The sequence below is a fragment of the Helianthus annuus genome, chromosome 9, assembly GCF_002127325.2.
Source record: "Helianthus annuus cultivar XRQ/B chromosome 9, HanXRQr2.0-SUNRISE, whole genome shotgun sequence".
Classification (NCBI taxonomy): Eukaryota; Viridiplantae; Streptophyta; class Magnoliopsida; order Asterales; family Asteraceae; genus Helianthus; species Helianthus annuus.
This window is the reverse complement of record NC_035441.2, coordinates 89,466,045-89,482,056: the sequence shown is the minus strand read 5'-3', so window position 1 is coordinate 89,482,056 and position 16,012 is coordinate 89,466,045. Positions and strand designations below refer to the sequence as shown.

Here is a 16,012-nt window from a genome sequence, read left to right as displayed (position 1 = left end):
GGGTTGGGTATATTTCCGGTTCGGTTCTCGGTTATTTTCGGTCCGGACCTAAACTTGCTCACCCCTACTAACCTTACTCTATTATAGTATAAGGGGTGGAAACAAAACTTATAAATAAATAAAACTAAAAAAAGATTACGCGATGTGCTAACTGGTAGTGTTTGTTCATGAAAACGGTTATATATATATATGTAGTGGAGGGTTCAAATGAGAAAAATTCTTTGCAAGAAGAAACAAAGAAGAAACTTCAACCAATAAAAATGTTTCATTTTACTTCATTTAATATTTGTATTTAATGTTAGAGTAAATTATTATTTGAGTCCCCGTGTTTTAGCGATTTTAACCGCTTGAGTACAAAATCAAAAAGTTTAACGCACTGAGTCCCTAAATGCACTTTTTGTAACCCTTTGAGTCCAAATTTTTAACACCATCTACCAAATCTGTTAACGATAAGGGTAATTTAGTCATTTACACATAAAGTACAACTCATATATGCACAACAGTATAAGGAACAAGTCTTTAATGTATAAAGATTTTAATATTATATATAAAAGAATTTACACAAACATTTCACTTTCATACACTACTCTCCCCCTCTCTCTCTCATCTCTACATCCTACCACCACCACCACCACCCTCAACCACCGCACTACCAACACCAACACCAACACCGCACAACCATCATCCCCACCACCGCACCACTATCCCCACCGCACCACCACTACCACCATCATCACCGCCACTACACCACCATTGTGACAACCCGAATAATTAGGGTTAGCACTACTTAACGTTTATTTGTCTATCTCGTGCATCGCTGAATGTTATGTGTGTATGATTAGTTTTTATGCAAGAAATCGTTATATGCTTTATGTGATCGTTAAATGTTTTATGTGGCGCTTAACTAAGTAAGGTAATTATACTTGATTGAATCGTGAATCTACTTGATATACTTGGGCCGTGAACCTGTTTAGCACACACACTTTGCATTTGGGCCGGTTAGTGTATTATATACATGTTGGGTCGCCTATGGGCATCTTAACACACACACACCTCTCCTTTAAGCTTCTAATCCACTCGGTCCAATCCATCAGTTGTGAACTAATCGGCCCAATCTTCTAAATTGCTCCACATTTACGTAGATAGGAGTGTTATGTGTTACAACTTGGTATTGCAAACCCTAAAACCTCCTAATCTAGAAACGGCAGCCCCTCTTATCCTTCATTCCAATTCGGTTAGTATACGACTCCTTTACTTGATTTTCAGTGATCGATGTGCTTGACTAGGGGTGAATGTATTGATTGTTTGTTCTTAATTATTGATTAATATGGGTTGTTATGTGTAAGTGTGATTGATGAGGTTGTATGGATGACATGATATTATTATACATAGGTTAATGCAAATTAAAGTTGTCCACTAAATTCACCAAAATCCAAGCAACCGATTATGACATATCCGTAGCTTTTAGGGGTCCAATACATTTGATGATAAGTGGTAAACCTTGAATAAAGTGGCGGCCCATGTGGGTAGTATTGATCTAGTCGAACCGTATGTGTATTCTAATGATGTTGTCGTTGAAAGTCAAGGGTATATGAGTATTAAATAATGCTATGATAGTTTGTGAAATTGTTTGAGTCTATGTGAATTGCATGTTGTTGTGTTTTGTTGTTGAGTTCGTATGGAACATTTTAGAGCCATTCATGTATGACAATTGATAGGGAGCATGTGGATTGATTGAACTAGAACCAATAACGTGTATGTAACTGGTGATATAATATTTTGTATATGAACCAAGTGGTGATGAAATACTGATTTATGTAAAGAATGATGATTAAGCATTAAAAGATTGATTAGCATTGACAAGTGAATTAGGACCGTGTAGTTGGAACATGTAGTGAGCCGATCCAAATGAACATTGAGTTAGGTGTTGAACTCGGATGATGATTGATAATGAATTCATGTTGTAATGATCACGACTGTTGGATGATTCGATGCCAAGATAGAATGAGTACTAGATTGTGCAGAAATGTTTGATTGTATAATTGATGGACAAATGATATGCAATATAGCAACGAACCATATATGCGGACCAACCACATAAATCTTTGGTGTGATAAAAGCATTGGGCCGGGTGTCGGGTTAAGTCGGACAGATCCATGTTGGGACGGCATGGGTCGCACAAGCCGAGGCCCATCGTATACTATAGTGATGGGCCAGTCATGTTGGGCCTTGCACAAACTGGTCACACATGATCTTAGTGGGCCGCACAAATAGGGATTGGTCACACACTTGTATCGGGCCGCACACTCCTAAAGTGGGCCAATAACCTGATTGAATTACACACTCATGTGGGTGATGAACTAGCTGCTAGATGTTAAAGTGAAACATGAACTTGAGATGTGTAATGGTATGTGGTTCGAATGTTGGTTATGTGACTATGTGATAACTTGTACACTATATGCAATATGTTGCACGCGTGATTTGAAAGATCAAGAAACTAACTGTTATTGATAACCACAATAGGGACTAAGTGACCAACCGGAAACACGTACTTTAATTTACCGAGCAAATCAAAGGTGAGTTCATTTCTCTTGAGCATGCGTCCCGGTGGTTGGGACAGTCATTGGGTATCCCGGAGAGGTAGGTTTTTGGGTAAATCAACTGGGTATTCCGGAGAGGAATACATCTTGCGTGTAAAAATGGTATGTTGGATAATACACTCGTCCTATCACTCTTAAGTCCCATCTTTTTGTTACCGGAGAGGTAACGGGGTATTAGTTGGTAGCGCTACTTAGGTTTGGCACCCTCACCCCGTACCGGAGAGGACAAGTGTGAACTAATGGCCCAGTCATGCCCAGTGCTTTGATAGGAGCACTGGGGAACGGGCAAAACATAAATCAGGAGCCGTCTTGTATCCGAGGTATTATCAACATTGTAATCAATTAACGTAACTACACACTTGGTAACTAACGTTTTCGTAAAACTATGAACTCACCAGCGTTGTCTGATACACGTATGTGCATGCTCGCAGGTTATAGATATGTGGAACATGGGAACTTGCTGTCAGGGATGCTAGAGTGGTCATGGGTCGAGATACATGGAAACTTGAAACGAGATTGGCTGATTACATACACTTGGGTTTTGGTTAAACTTTGTATTATGCTTCCGCTGAACATAACGAGTTATAAATTATTATTTGTAATACTTATTTGAAATGAATGAAAGCTTTTTATTTGAAATCTTGTATGAGTTCAATGTGATTAGTGGCTAGATCCTGGTATGTCACACGCCCTGCGGTGTTTCCGCGAGTGGTATTTTGGGGGTGTGACAACCACCATCCCCACCACTGCACCACCATCCCCACCACTACACCACCACCGTACCACTATCCCCACCGCACCTAGGGGTGTTCAAAAAACTCGTGGCTCGAAGCTCGCTCGAAACTCGCTCAAAAAAAGCTCAAAGAAAGATCGGCTCGAAATTGGCTCGGTTGTAAACGAGCCAGCTTGGCTCGGCTCGGTATGTAAACGAGCCGAGCTAGAGCTTGGCCTAGCTCGGCTCGTGAGCTCGTGAGCTGCCTCGATAAGGTTTACATCCTTCATTTTTTTGTGCCATATCGCTTAGAAAACAAAAACTAAGAGAGTATCTCCCCTATAAAAGAAGGTAAAGTCAATGGAGAAAGTGAATTAACTATTTATACTTGCATATTTAGCCATATGATTAAATTAAATGGCAATTATGGCCCTTAGGCTATGAAGAAATTCATTTTAAGGGCTTTTTAAGTAATAAATTTTGCGGTTCTTTGTTAGTTCGAGCTAGATCGAGCCAAGCCGAGATAGCTCGAATTCTAATCGAGCCGAGCTCAAGCCTCAAATCTCAGCTGGATTTGAAATTCGAGCTCGAACCGAGCCAGCTCGAATCGAGTTCGAGTCGAGCTTGAGCTGGGTCTAGCTCGGCTCGACTCGGCTCGTTTACAGCCCTAACCGCACCACCATCATCAACACCGCACCACTATCCAAAATCGCAAATCCGAACCAAAAAGAAATTTACTCAAGAATCTAAAATACAAACACCAACACGGTCTCTTTCACTCCAATGTTGACGCCAATTCTAGAGATAGTGTGTGTGTGTGTATGTGTGTGAGTGAGTTAGTATGTTTGAGTGTGTGTGAGAGATAAAGTTTATATGTTTTTTTTAAATAGATGAGTATTTAGTCTTTTCGTGAAAAAGTAACTGAAAATTCAAACGGTGTTAAAAATTTGGACTCAAAGGGTTACAAAAAGTGCGTTTAGTGACTCACGGCCTTAAACTTTTTGATTTTGTACTCAGGTGGTTAAAACAACTAAAACGAAAGGACTCAAAAAGTAATTTACTCTTAATGTTAATATAAGTGTATAACTTACATAGAACCTTAATATGTAGGTTTACTCTTTAATAGCTAACTATATTAAATTTGTAACATATTTTCAAAATATATACTTTAAAAAAAAATAATTTAAAGTTTAGGATAAATTACGAGGTGCGTAGAATAAATTACGAGCTGTGTAGGATAAAGTGTATGATGAAATTTCGATATCTGTAGGATAAATTTCAATATGTGTAGAATAAATTTTGAAATGTGTAGGATAAATTTCGAAATGTAAAATTTAGTGTGAAGAATGATAGTTTTTATAACTAATTAATTAGTCAAAGATGATAATAAATAAGATGAGAGAAAAACTATTTAATGATTTTACAATTAAATCTTTTCTCAACTAATTTTTTTCACATGATCTCTCTGTATATTTATGTTAAAATTAGTATAATATGGTAACTAACATGTTTGTAGTCTTTAAAACCTATTTCTTCTTTCATTTTCTTTCTTTTCTTTTACCAATTTATAGACAACTTTTAATTTAATAAGCTCTGAAAACTTATTTAATACAAGTCTTAGTTTAAGCTTATGAATATTTAGACGTTTCCTTTAAAAATATTTTTTTTTTAACATTCAACTTTATTAAAAAGGACAACCAGTTCGCAAAACACGGACGGAAGCCAAGCCAATTACAACATGTACATCGGGTTTACATACCAATCACTCCATTCCAAACTATTACAGCCAAACCTATTTTTGTACCAAAAAAACGTTCTCGACTTTATTTGGTGGATTATGTCCATTACCTTTACCTTCCTTTGGTTGAAACTCTTCTCGTTACGGGCTAACCAAATACACCACAGTGCTACAATGACAATTCCTTGGACCATTCTTTTACCTTGCTTACCTCTAGCGGCGTCTTTGAATAAGCATAATAAATCCCGAACGTCAAAAGCAAAGATCGGCGGGAGCCAACACCACGCCCCAATCCTATGCCAAACTTCCATTGCAAACTTACATTCTGTGAATAAGTGCAAAGTTGAATCCAATCCGTCTTCACAGAGATCGCACCACGCGTCCCCGACATCTATATTTATTTTTTGCAATTCCAACTTGGTAGGTAACCGATGCATTTCCGCTCTCCAAGCATGAATATTACATTTAAGTGGTACCCAGTTTACCCATTTCATACGAAAGACTTCCATATCATAATCTTTAGGTAGCTCCTTCTTGATCGCCTTTACCGAGAAACCATCCTTAGCCGAACCTGCCCAAGACCATTTGTCCGCTTCTGAGTTCACAGAGACTCCGAACAACAGCTCGCATAGCTGGAACAGCTCCTCAATTTCCTGCGCAGACTCTGGCTCTTTAATCCACTGCCACCGAATCCCTCTGCCAATACCCACGTCCTTCAGCCTATCCACAACTGCACATTGTTTCTGTTTCTCTAAGCTGAATAACGAAGGCCATTTATACATGAACGGTGTATCTCCAAGCCAGCAATCATACCAGAACCTAACATTCGACCCATTACCCACTGAACCTTTAATTAAAAAACTGAGCTTTATACCATTCGATTTTAAACAATCAACTTGTTTAACAATCGATTTCCAACATCCTGTCAAGTACTTGTTACAAGGCAAAGACGACCAACAAACCTTGCTCGAATGACAATTATCAATGATTTTCCTCCACATACTATCACATTCATCTCTATAACGCCACGCCCACTTAAAAATAAGCGCATTGTTTACATCTTCTAATTTGTTAAGCCCCAAACCACCCGCCTTCTTAGGTAAGGTAACCCGATCCCATGAAACCCAATGAACCTTACTCAGCTCATTTGAACCGGACCAAAGAAATCTTCTCATAATTTTTTCTAACTTCGCTATCACCACTTTTGGAACTTTATACAAAGAGAAAAAATAAACCGGTAAACTTTCCAATACCGATTTAATAAGTGTAACCCTCCCACCAATAGATAACACATTTGCCTTCCATCTAGAGAGCCGATTTTCAACCACGTTTATCACCCCCTCCCAATTCTTTTCTTTACTCATACTTGCCCCGATCCTAATACCCAAGTAATCAAAAGGCATATCTCCTCTTCTACAACCCACAACATTCGCTAAACTGTCCACCTCATAAGGGCTTACCCCTACTCCCATCAAGCTCGATTTTTGAATATTTAATTTCAGCCCAGAACATAAGTAAAAACATCTTAACACACGGGTAATATTTTCCACGTTATTCCTGTTCCTTTAAAAATAATGGAAATTGCATATTTATTTAGAAGTTCCTTTTCTAAAATTGTCGGTACCAACAAGATGACTCAATTGATGGACTACCTTCTAAAGAAAGCATTCATTCTTATTTACGATATATTAACACACGTATATGTCTGTCTCTCTTATCAATTAATATAACAGACATTAATGAGATTAAGATTTACTACTAAAGATGTTTAATACGCAACACAATCCTCTTCATTCATAACTCGTGGACAGCGCCACTTGGGCTGTGGCCCAGTGGTTAGTAGTCAAAGACTACTTTGGGGAGATCTAGGTTCGAACTTGGTTAGGGCTATTATATAAGGGGGAAATAATTTGCTATTAAAAAAAAAAAAAAAAAAAAAAAAAAAAAACCCTCGTGGACAGCCCTTCACTTTCTTATAAAAATGACTTAACGAAACAATACATTTTGCTAGGCGTGTTTCTAGGTTTTAGTTTCTAATTCTAGTTTCTTGTTTAGGATTTCACGGTTTTGAATATTTTTTAGACTTCTAATAAAAAACCGGATTTTACTAGTTGGGTGTTCAACAATTCAGGCTTCAGGTTTCCAAACATCTCCACTTATGAGTTAGTTTTGTAAATTTTCATTTCATGTAATTTATGGCTAGACTGCCTATTAAATAATGTGCCCTATTAGTCAATTGGCTTAACCTTTGTTAACGATAAATTTGAATCATAAACAGTCCACTAGAGTAGTAGTATCCAATTATATTCAACTGGCTTAACTAAGTCAGATTAGTTTCAGTGGCATATAACATTCTATGTAATTGAAATTTTTGAATGTACTAGAGTTAAGACTTTTTCTTAAAAATATCTAGATTTAATTCAAGATTTTTAAACTTTACCGATTACTAACAAACAACAATTATAAAAAAATAATGTTAAAAAGAAATATATGGCTTGTAACACATGTGTTTAAAAAAACTTACCTTGCTACATATCATAGGAAAATTATGCTAAGGGAAATGGATATAGTGATTCAGTGATTGACATTATTTCTAAGATTGACATTATTTTTAGGGGATAGGGAGTGGCTTTCGGCAAAGCCAGTTTACCGATCGGTAAACTTTGGCAAACCATTGCCAATCTTTTGCCACATTCATGTTTGCCGAAAATGGTGAGAAATCGGTGAGCCAACACCGCTGCGGCAAAGGGAAGAAGAGGAGAGAGAGAGGGGTGTGGGGTGGGGTCCATTCCAATCTCAACCAATCACATCTTTTTTCCTTTTTTTTATTTAAAAAGTTTACCACTCCACCAAATGTTTAAACCATTGCCAACATTTTTCACCAAAGTTTAAACACTTTTGCCTAATTGACATGGCGCGCTCTCATTGGTCGGTTTTTTGATTTGCCACTTTAGAGTGTTTAACCACTCCTTATACCCTTAAGCAGATGGACACTTGTAGGCATTTAACTTGCATGGTCTTTGACTAGGACCAACAGTTCACCTTGTGTCTGGTTAAATGATTGACAATAATTTTAATGCCTTGATTTGATGTTTAACCATATAATGAGTGGGATGATAAATAAATATTAGAATAAACTTTCGTTTTACTTCCTGTAGTTTGGTCGTTTTGATAGTTTTGCCCCAATCATTTAAAAATAATCATTTTCCTTCAATAGTTTGCTATATTTTTTTCAGAGTAGACTTCTGTTTTGCTCCTCGTGGTTTGGTCATTTTAACGGTTTTGCCCCAACCTTTTAAAAATAGTCATTTCACTCCTTGATCTATATAATTTATATCTATTACACTCCCCGTCCCAAACGACGTCCATTTTAAACATTAAAAACTGTCACGTGCATAACATGTGAGGGGTTAATCTGTACTTTCATAACAAAAGTCTTTCTTCTTCGTTGTGTGATTCAGCCTACACAAATTCACAATCCAAATTTCATGATCTAAAATCTAATTCTCAAACAACTATCCAGAACTGAACTTTGACGTGATGCTAAAATAAAGTGTGATGCATTCCAGATCTGAACAACTTTGATACGACGATGGTACCAACAACTCAGATTCGTTTTAAGAACAACTCGGATTCAGATTTGCGTATGATACATGAATATGAAGATGTGATATGCTGCTGCAACTCCAGATCTATCTTCGATTTACACCACACAACTTCAGATGTATTTTCCGATACAGATCTGATATGCTGAACAATTTTTTATACGCGATTCTGAACCGAAAACAACACTAAATCCGATCAGGATCTCAGTTCTAAAACTCATCAAAGTGTCACAAGTCGCGTATTAAACATGCGCTTAAATGAAGCAGTGATGTACTTCAGATCTGAGATGTGTGATGTATGATTATGATCCATTCATGTTGCTGATTATTATCGTTTTCTCATTTTTGTAGTTTATATTTTTGAAAGAGTAAATTACAAGTTTTGTCCTTTATGTTTACACCAAATTGCAGGCGTTGTCCTTTTTTCCAAAAGTTTACAGGCGGTGTCCTTAACCTTCCAAAATTTTGCACGTTGTGTCCTTTAGGCCAAACCCAATTACATTTTTTGGTTAAATCAGGTCATGTGCATTGCATATGAGGGCATATTTGTCTATTCACATTCTTAGGGCCTATTTTGTAAAGAACTTTTTTATTCAGGGACTATTTTGTACAGAACTTAAAAATAAAAAATATATAAACTCTCTGCATATATCAGGAATTCAAGAACTCCACCTGCCACCATCACCGCTCGCCTGAGATGTCGGAACCTTGCCGGAAAATTGGAACGACCAATACACAATCTGAGTCATCGCTTGCCTCCCCGGAACGCTGCTGCTCGGATTCCTCACTCGAACTCCCTGCCATTCTTCACACTACACACCTCCCTAAACACCACTCCAATTCCACCTAAACACAACAACAATCATCAAATTCAACCATCAGAACATAAAACTATAACAGCAAATCCGAAGATTGACTTGTAATCCGAATTGGAAAGCTGATTTTAGGTCTAAGAAAGAAAGAAAGAAACTGAAATTCATCAAAACCTAATAATCGTAGTTCAAATTCACAAACAAAACCTAATCAAGAAACAAAACCTAACCAAGTTCAAATTAAATCAAATCACAATTTAACAAACAAAACCTAATCAAGAAACTGAAATCAAATAATAATCGTAGCCTGGCGATTTGTGCTAGGGTCGGTCCGTGTAAACACGAACTGAAATCACGGATCCGATCATGGAGAAAAGCTGATGGAGATCGTCGTCTAGGGCGTGAGGGTGGAGGTCTCCGACGTAGAGGGAGGAGCGTGGGGTTGATGGGCGGAAGAGGCGGCGGCGGCGGCGGTTGATGACCAACATGATTTGGTGAACGGTGGTGAACATCATCAAAATATGTTGAACATCATCGGCCTCTGGTTATTCAAGTCCACCATTGAAGCATTTGGAAGAAAGTAAAGTTGATGTTTGGGAATTGTGAAGAAACTGGGTGTTTGGGGGGTGTTTCAGAAATGCTTATATATAAATGTATTTATTTAATATATTATTTTTTTGAAATTAGTTTTTTATCATAAACATTTATAAAAGACTAAAATACCCTTGCAAGGCCTGATTTAACCAAAAAAATCTAACAGGGTTTGGCTTAAAGGAAATAACGTGTAAGATTTTGAAACATTAAGTACAGAACTTGTCAAGTTTTGCGCTAGAGGACAGTGCCTGCAAATTGGTGTAAACATAAAGGACAGAACTTGTAATTTACTCTTTTTGAAAAATTTGATCTATTTTGTTACAAGATATGATATATATGTTGTTGTAGTTCAAATATCGAACTTTCAGCAAATTTCAACCATTTAAACAGTCCGAAGTAATCTGAAATGTTCGAAATTGACGTAAATTGATCAAATGTCACACCGAAACTGTCCGAAACAAACTGAAATTTACCGATTCAGTCTGAAACTTGTCCGATTCGAACAACATTTAGCTCGAGTCCAAGACATAACATACGTGGTTGGAGCTCCACAAGCACAATTGGGTGTGCCATGGATGATTTTCTTATGAGATCTGAGGTGATGTTGGAAGGAAGAAGAAGATAGGGCTTATTAGGGTTTAAAAAGGGGAGTTTAAAGATGGGTTAGGAAAGGACAGATTTGACCCTCACATGTTATGCACGTGACAATTTTTAATGTTTAAAATGGATGCCGCATGGGGCGGGAGTGTAATAGAGATAAGTTACATAGATCAGGGAGTAAAATGGCTATTTTTAAAGGATTGGGGTAAAGCCGTTAAAACGACTAATCCCTGGGGAGCAAAACGGAAGTTTACTCTTTTTTCCATTTTGCTCCATGGCCTTAACTCTATCCATAATGTCTGTTAACTAGAAGGGCATTTTAGTAATTTTAAGAAAAAAAGTAAGGACATTTATGATATGTTCTTAATTAATATATTAATAAATAATAAATAACAAGTATAAACACTTGTCTGCATATTCAACTCCCAAACCCTAGAACCCAAATTCACTATAGCCACCACCATACATCACCACCGCATCCTTCCACCACCACACATCACCACCGCATCCTTCCACCACCAAATTCAAGCCGACCACCACTTGGACACACCACGCCAACCACCACCGCTCACCGGCTACCACCACCGCCATCTCTGACCCAATTGCCACCATCCTTACTAACCATTGCACCCCAACCTTCATACCGTAACACCCCCAAACAAACAACCTGCTTATCCCCAAACAAACAACCTCCATCGCAACAAACATACCAAGATGTCGTGGAAGGGCGACGACCCTAAATCTGAACGTTACACACGTTGAACGGTGGCGGCAGTCGGGTTTAGTAGTAGTGAACGGCTGAGTCAGTTCGATTTCGGGGCGGGGCAGGTTGTGTTCTTGTGTGTGTATGAGAGAGAGAGAGAGAGATAGAGAGAGAGAGAGAGGGAGAGATAAGTGATAGATAGATAGATATCAAGTGGTGACAGTGGCGGTTGTGGCAAGCGGTGGTGGTTGCTGACGGCACATGGTGGTGGTGGTATGACTGATGATTGTGATGGCTGTGGTGGTTTTAGATGGGTGTTGGTGGCATTGTGGTTGCTGGTTGTAATAGGGGTGGCCAGAGTTGTTGATGAGTGATGGTGGTATGATGGTTGTTGGTTGTGATGGTACTGGTGCCATAGAATATTTAGAGGGAGAAATGGCTGCCAGAGGATACTGTTAAAGAGAGAGAGATTTTTAAATATAGTTATAATTTTTGTATTTATAACTTTTACTAAAATACCCTTAGTTTTATATTTGAAGTTAGTTTAATACCCTTCCAGCTAACACACATTTTAGATGGAGTTAATGTTAGGGAGTAAAATGAAAAAAACATAGCAAACTATTGGAGGAAAATGGCTATTTTTAAAGCATTGAGACAAAACCGTTAAAACGACCAAATCACATGAAGAAAAATAGAAGTTTACTCTAAACATTATTTGTATAAGTATATAAAATTAAGTGATAATTGAGTATTTAAAATTTTGTTGATTTATTGTGTAAATCTTTTGGATCTGAGTGGAGTCTGCTACAATGGTGTGAAAGGAAAACAATATGACAGAGAGGTCCTTAGATTGTGCGTCGGTAAAAAACATGCTTTTTGGGGTGGTGTAGTCATATTCAATGATCTAATTAATGTAGATCGTTGAATCGCATGAATTGTAACAGCCCGTGTTTCGAAAGTCAAAGTCAAAGTCAAGATTGAAGTCAAAGGGAGATAAGATTGCAAATTGCGATCTGTCACTCCTTGCTCAATTCTTGTTTTGGCTTCTTTGACTTGTAGATAGTCTTTCTATGCTTTTACGTTAGTTGTATTATATGGAGTACTTGTTAATAATCGATGTTTATCGTATGTTTATTCGCTTTATCGCTTATCGCGCTCGCAACTCGAATTACGCATCCTGGATATTGTTTTTATGTGTGTGTGTGTGTGCCTTTATGTGTTACTTGTGCATGTTTATTTATGTTTATGTTGTGGTGATTAATCGAAACGCAATCGTAACTCAATCGCAATCGAATCGCAAACGCTAAACGCAAGTTAATTAGGCTGATTGTATGTTAGATATAGTAGTTGGGATTAAAAGTAATTTGATGAGAAACACTATCGCATCGCAACGCTCAACACACGAATCGAAACCGCAAAACACGTCGCGCCAATCACTCCAATCGAGTGGCCAGCCGATCGAGCTGCCACCCGATCGGGCTGCCACCCAATCGACCAGCCACTTTCCCCCACTTTCCTTTTATAGAAACCCTATAAATACCCCTTATATGTCAACATCACTTGATGTTGACAGCCCTCACTCGACTAGCTCACTCCTGCCTACTTTTCTTCCAATTTCTCGCAAATCCTGTAAGTTTTCCACCTAAATCTTGTACTTTCTTGATCTACACGCACTCCTACACCTTTCTATCTTTTGAATCTTAACTTTTAACTGTGAAATCACTAGATTTGAGGTTTTCAAGGATGATGTCATCATGGTGTTCTTATGAACTTCATGTTTTGGCTTCAATCCACCAAGAGCAACTTAGATCTGAATGATTTCCACATGAATAAACAAAGATCTTTCATAGATCTGAACATATTCATGGTGAAAAGGATTGAAAGATGGTTTTCAAGCTTTCTTTCAACTCTTTTACACTCAAGGCACTCAAAACCGATAGAATCGGAGCTTGTTCTAATCTTCTACTCCTTCTTATTGATGTGTTGGTTCAAGATCTGGATTCTATCCACGAGAATACTGATTTCGGGTTGAACATGAAACACCATCTCGAACAGTTAACTAGTCGGACCAGGGTGGTAACTGTCTGATCGGGTCACTAAGTCTTGACGAGGGTTCTGTTGTTTGACACGTTACCATACAGTCTCGAGAAAACGCAAACTATCAAAAACAACTAAGTGTAAAGACGAACAGGTCATCTGGGACGGATTGCTGTCCGATTTGATTGTCGTCCGATCGGATTGCCACCCGACCAGACAGCCACCCGATCGGCTTGCACCTTGGGTCTCACACTTAACTATTATTTCAACTTGAGAGGTTTGAACATCGAACGGATTGTCGTCCGATCGGATTGCCATTCGATCGGATTACAACCCGACCATGTGATGTTTTGACTTCAACACTTAAACAATTTTCAACATGTTCATTACGTACGGATTGCCACCCGATCGGATAGCCATCCGATCGAGTGACCGTCCTGCTGTGAACTTGTTCTCAATCTGAGAAGTCTCGCCAATTGGATTGCTGCCCGATCAAACGGCCGTTCGATCGACCGACCTGAAAGGTAGAGATACTTCTCTATTTTCAAAATGCTACAACGAAAACTTCAAAAAACAATCCATCATACACAAACACATCCATCCCAAATGAGGTAACAATCCACTCGCATGGTCATCCGATCGGATAACCATCCGAACGGATTGCCACCCGATCGACCGACCACCCGATCGGATTGTCGTCCGATCCATTTACACTTTGCTCCGTTTTACGCACCGCTTATCGTCTTGCTATCATTCTGATCAGGCTAATCTCACTCTAGCGCTCCCTTCAATCCATCATCGCTGTGAATATACTCGAACCCTTTTTGCTTTACGCACTTTTGGGTGTTACACACGTTACTTATACTAAATCACATCGAACACACTACGCAATACATTAACGCTAACCGTTACCGCATGTTATACGTGACTTAATGAATGCTTATTTATTATGTTTACATATGGAATGTTGTCTACATGCCTTAGCAACGATAGTACTATAGTTTGGACTCAGCACCTGTTCACTCAGGGGTTGTTAAGGACAATTAATTACATGGCTCACACTGGTGAGTGTGTATTACGAACTGCCTTGCGCAGTCAACCCGCAGTCATTGGTATCGATAGGTTCATGTCGATAACTAACGTGCTTCATTTCACACTGTGTACGTGCTGGTTATGCGTAAACGATTTTGAACTCTATTATATCTATTAAACTTGTATGCTCACGTTTACACTATGTGTATTGACTTTTACTTTAACGTATGTGGCATGTGCTTAAGATGTTTAAATGCTTGGCTTGCTGTGAAATCGAGGCTAGGAAAGGTCTAGAAACAAATAAATGAATTGTCTGTATTTGAAATCTGAGTTGTCGGAACAAAACAATTTGACTAGATTTTGTCTGTAATAATTATATTACTTTTTATGTCATGGTATGGGACGTGATGCTTTAAATAATTGGTAATTATAGTTATTATGGAAACTTCTGGACAATCTGTTTTGCTCAGTGCCACGCCCCGATGTTTCTGTCATTGGTTGGGATGTGACATGAACGAACGGTTAAAAGAAAGATCGAAGTTCAAAAATTTAGATTGGAAGAGATGCGAGACTTTAATGTAAGAGATGTAATCATTTAACTGTTTTGTTTTTTTAGGTGTAGTTAGCGTGTTACATCTCCAAGACACTCGTCTTTTGGTGATTTTGAAGCCTACATGGCTCATTTTTTACGAACTCAACATACAAGCCGTTTATGTGTCGGTTTTGTTTGTGCGTGCATCCTGTACATGAATGGGTCGGATGGAGTTGGAGTGGGAATGACGAAGGCAAAAGTGGGATCATCAAAGGCAATGTTGTGATCACTTACAAAAACTTAATAATATATCCAAAAAAAGCAATAGTATTGAAAAAAAAAAAACAATCCCAAAATTTTTCCTTTGATTGGAGCTGGAAAGGAATGTAAACAATGATCAATCAATCTTCTTCAAAGGCTAACCCCGGGGTTTTTCAATGGGATCACTAAGACCACCCGTAGTGGGGCGGTATTTTTAAAAAAAATTGAAAAAAAAAAAAGCCAAATAACGCCTGCGTACCATTACACCCGGCGTTTTTGGGCGTTATTTTCGAGAAAAAATGGGTTTGGCGTTGTTTAAAAAACGCTTTAAACAACTTTGACTGACCAATCATAAATCCCAACGGCTATATAACGGCTATTTCTTTATTTATTTTTTAAAACCTTTTACTTATATATATATATATATATATATATATATATATATAAACTCATTCAAAATTAACCAAAACTCTCTCAAAAACACTACAATTTTATAAAAAAAACTTGATGGATTCCCCTAGTTCTTCATCCATGGTAAATTTTTACTACAAAGAGTTTTTTTGCGGATGGCGATGATTCCACCGATGAGGAGGTTGAGCAAGAGGCGGTTACGAGTGCTTGTCAACTAGCGGTGAGATATGTTAAGCATTATCGTCGGCCCCCACCAGAAAAAATAAAAGAGGTTATATTGAATGAGACTGACGCGTGGCATACGATTGTTTGATGAAAGATTATTTTGATGAGACGCCGACGTTTTCGAACCAAATGTTTAGGCGTCGTTTCTGA

At 38.1% G+C, this 16,012-nt stretch overlaps 1 long non-coding RNA gene across 1 annotated transcript; it reads right to left on the bottom strand.

The window, feature by feature from the left end:
* Positions 1–9,227: 9,227 nt before the first annotated feature.
* LOC110877751 lies at positions 9,228–10,087 on the bottom strand. The gene is made up of 2 exons (XR_002557265.2): positions 9,739–10,087; positions 9,228–9,501 (listed from the first exon to the last, which is right to left on the bottom strand). It is a non-coding gene; the product is annotated as an uncharacterized LOC110877751 (long non-coding RNA).
* Positions 10,088–16,012: the final 5,925 nt, after the last annotated feature.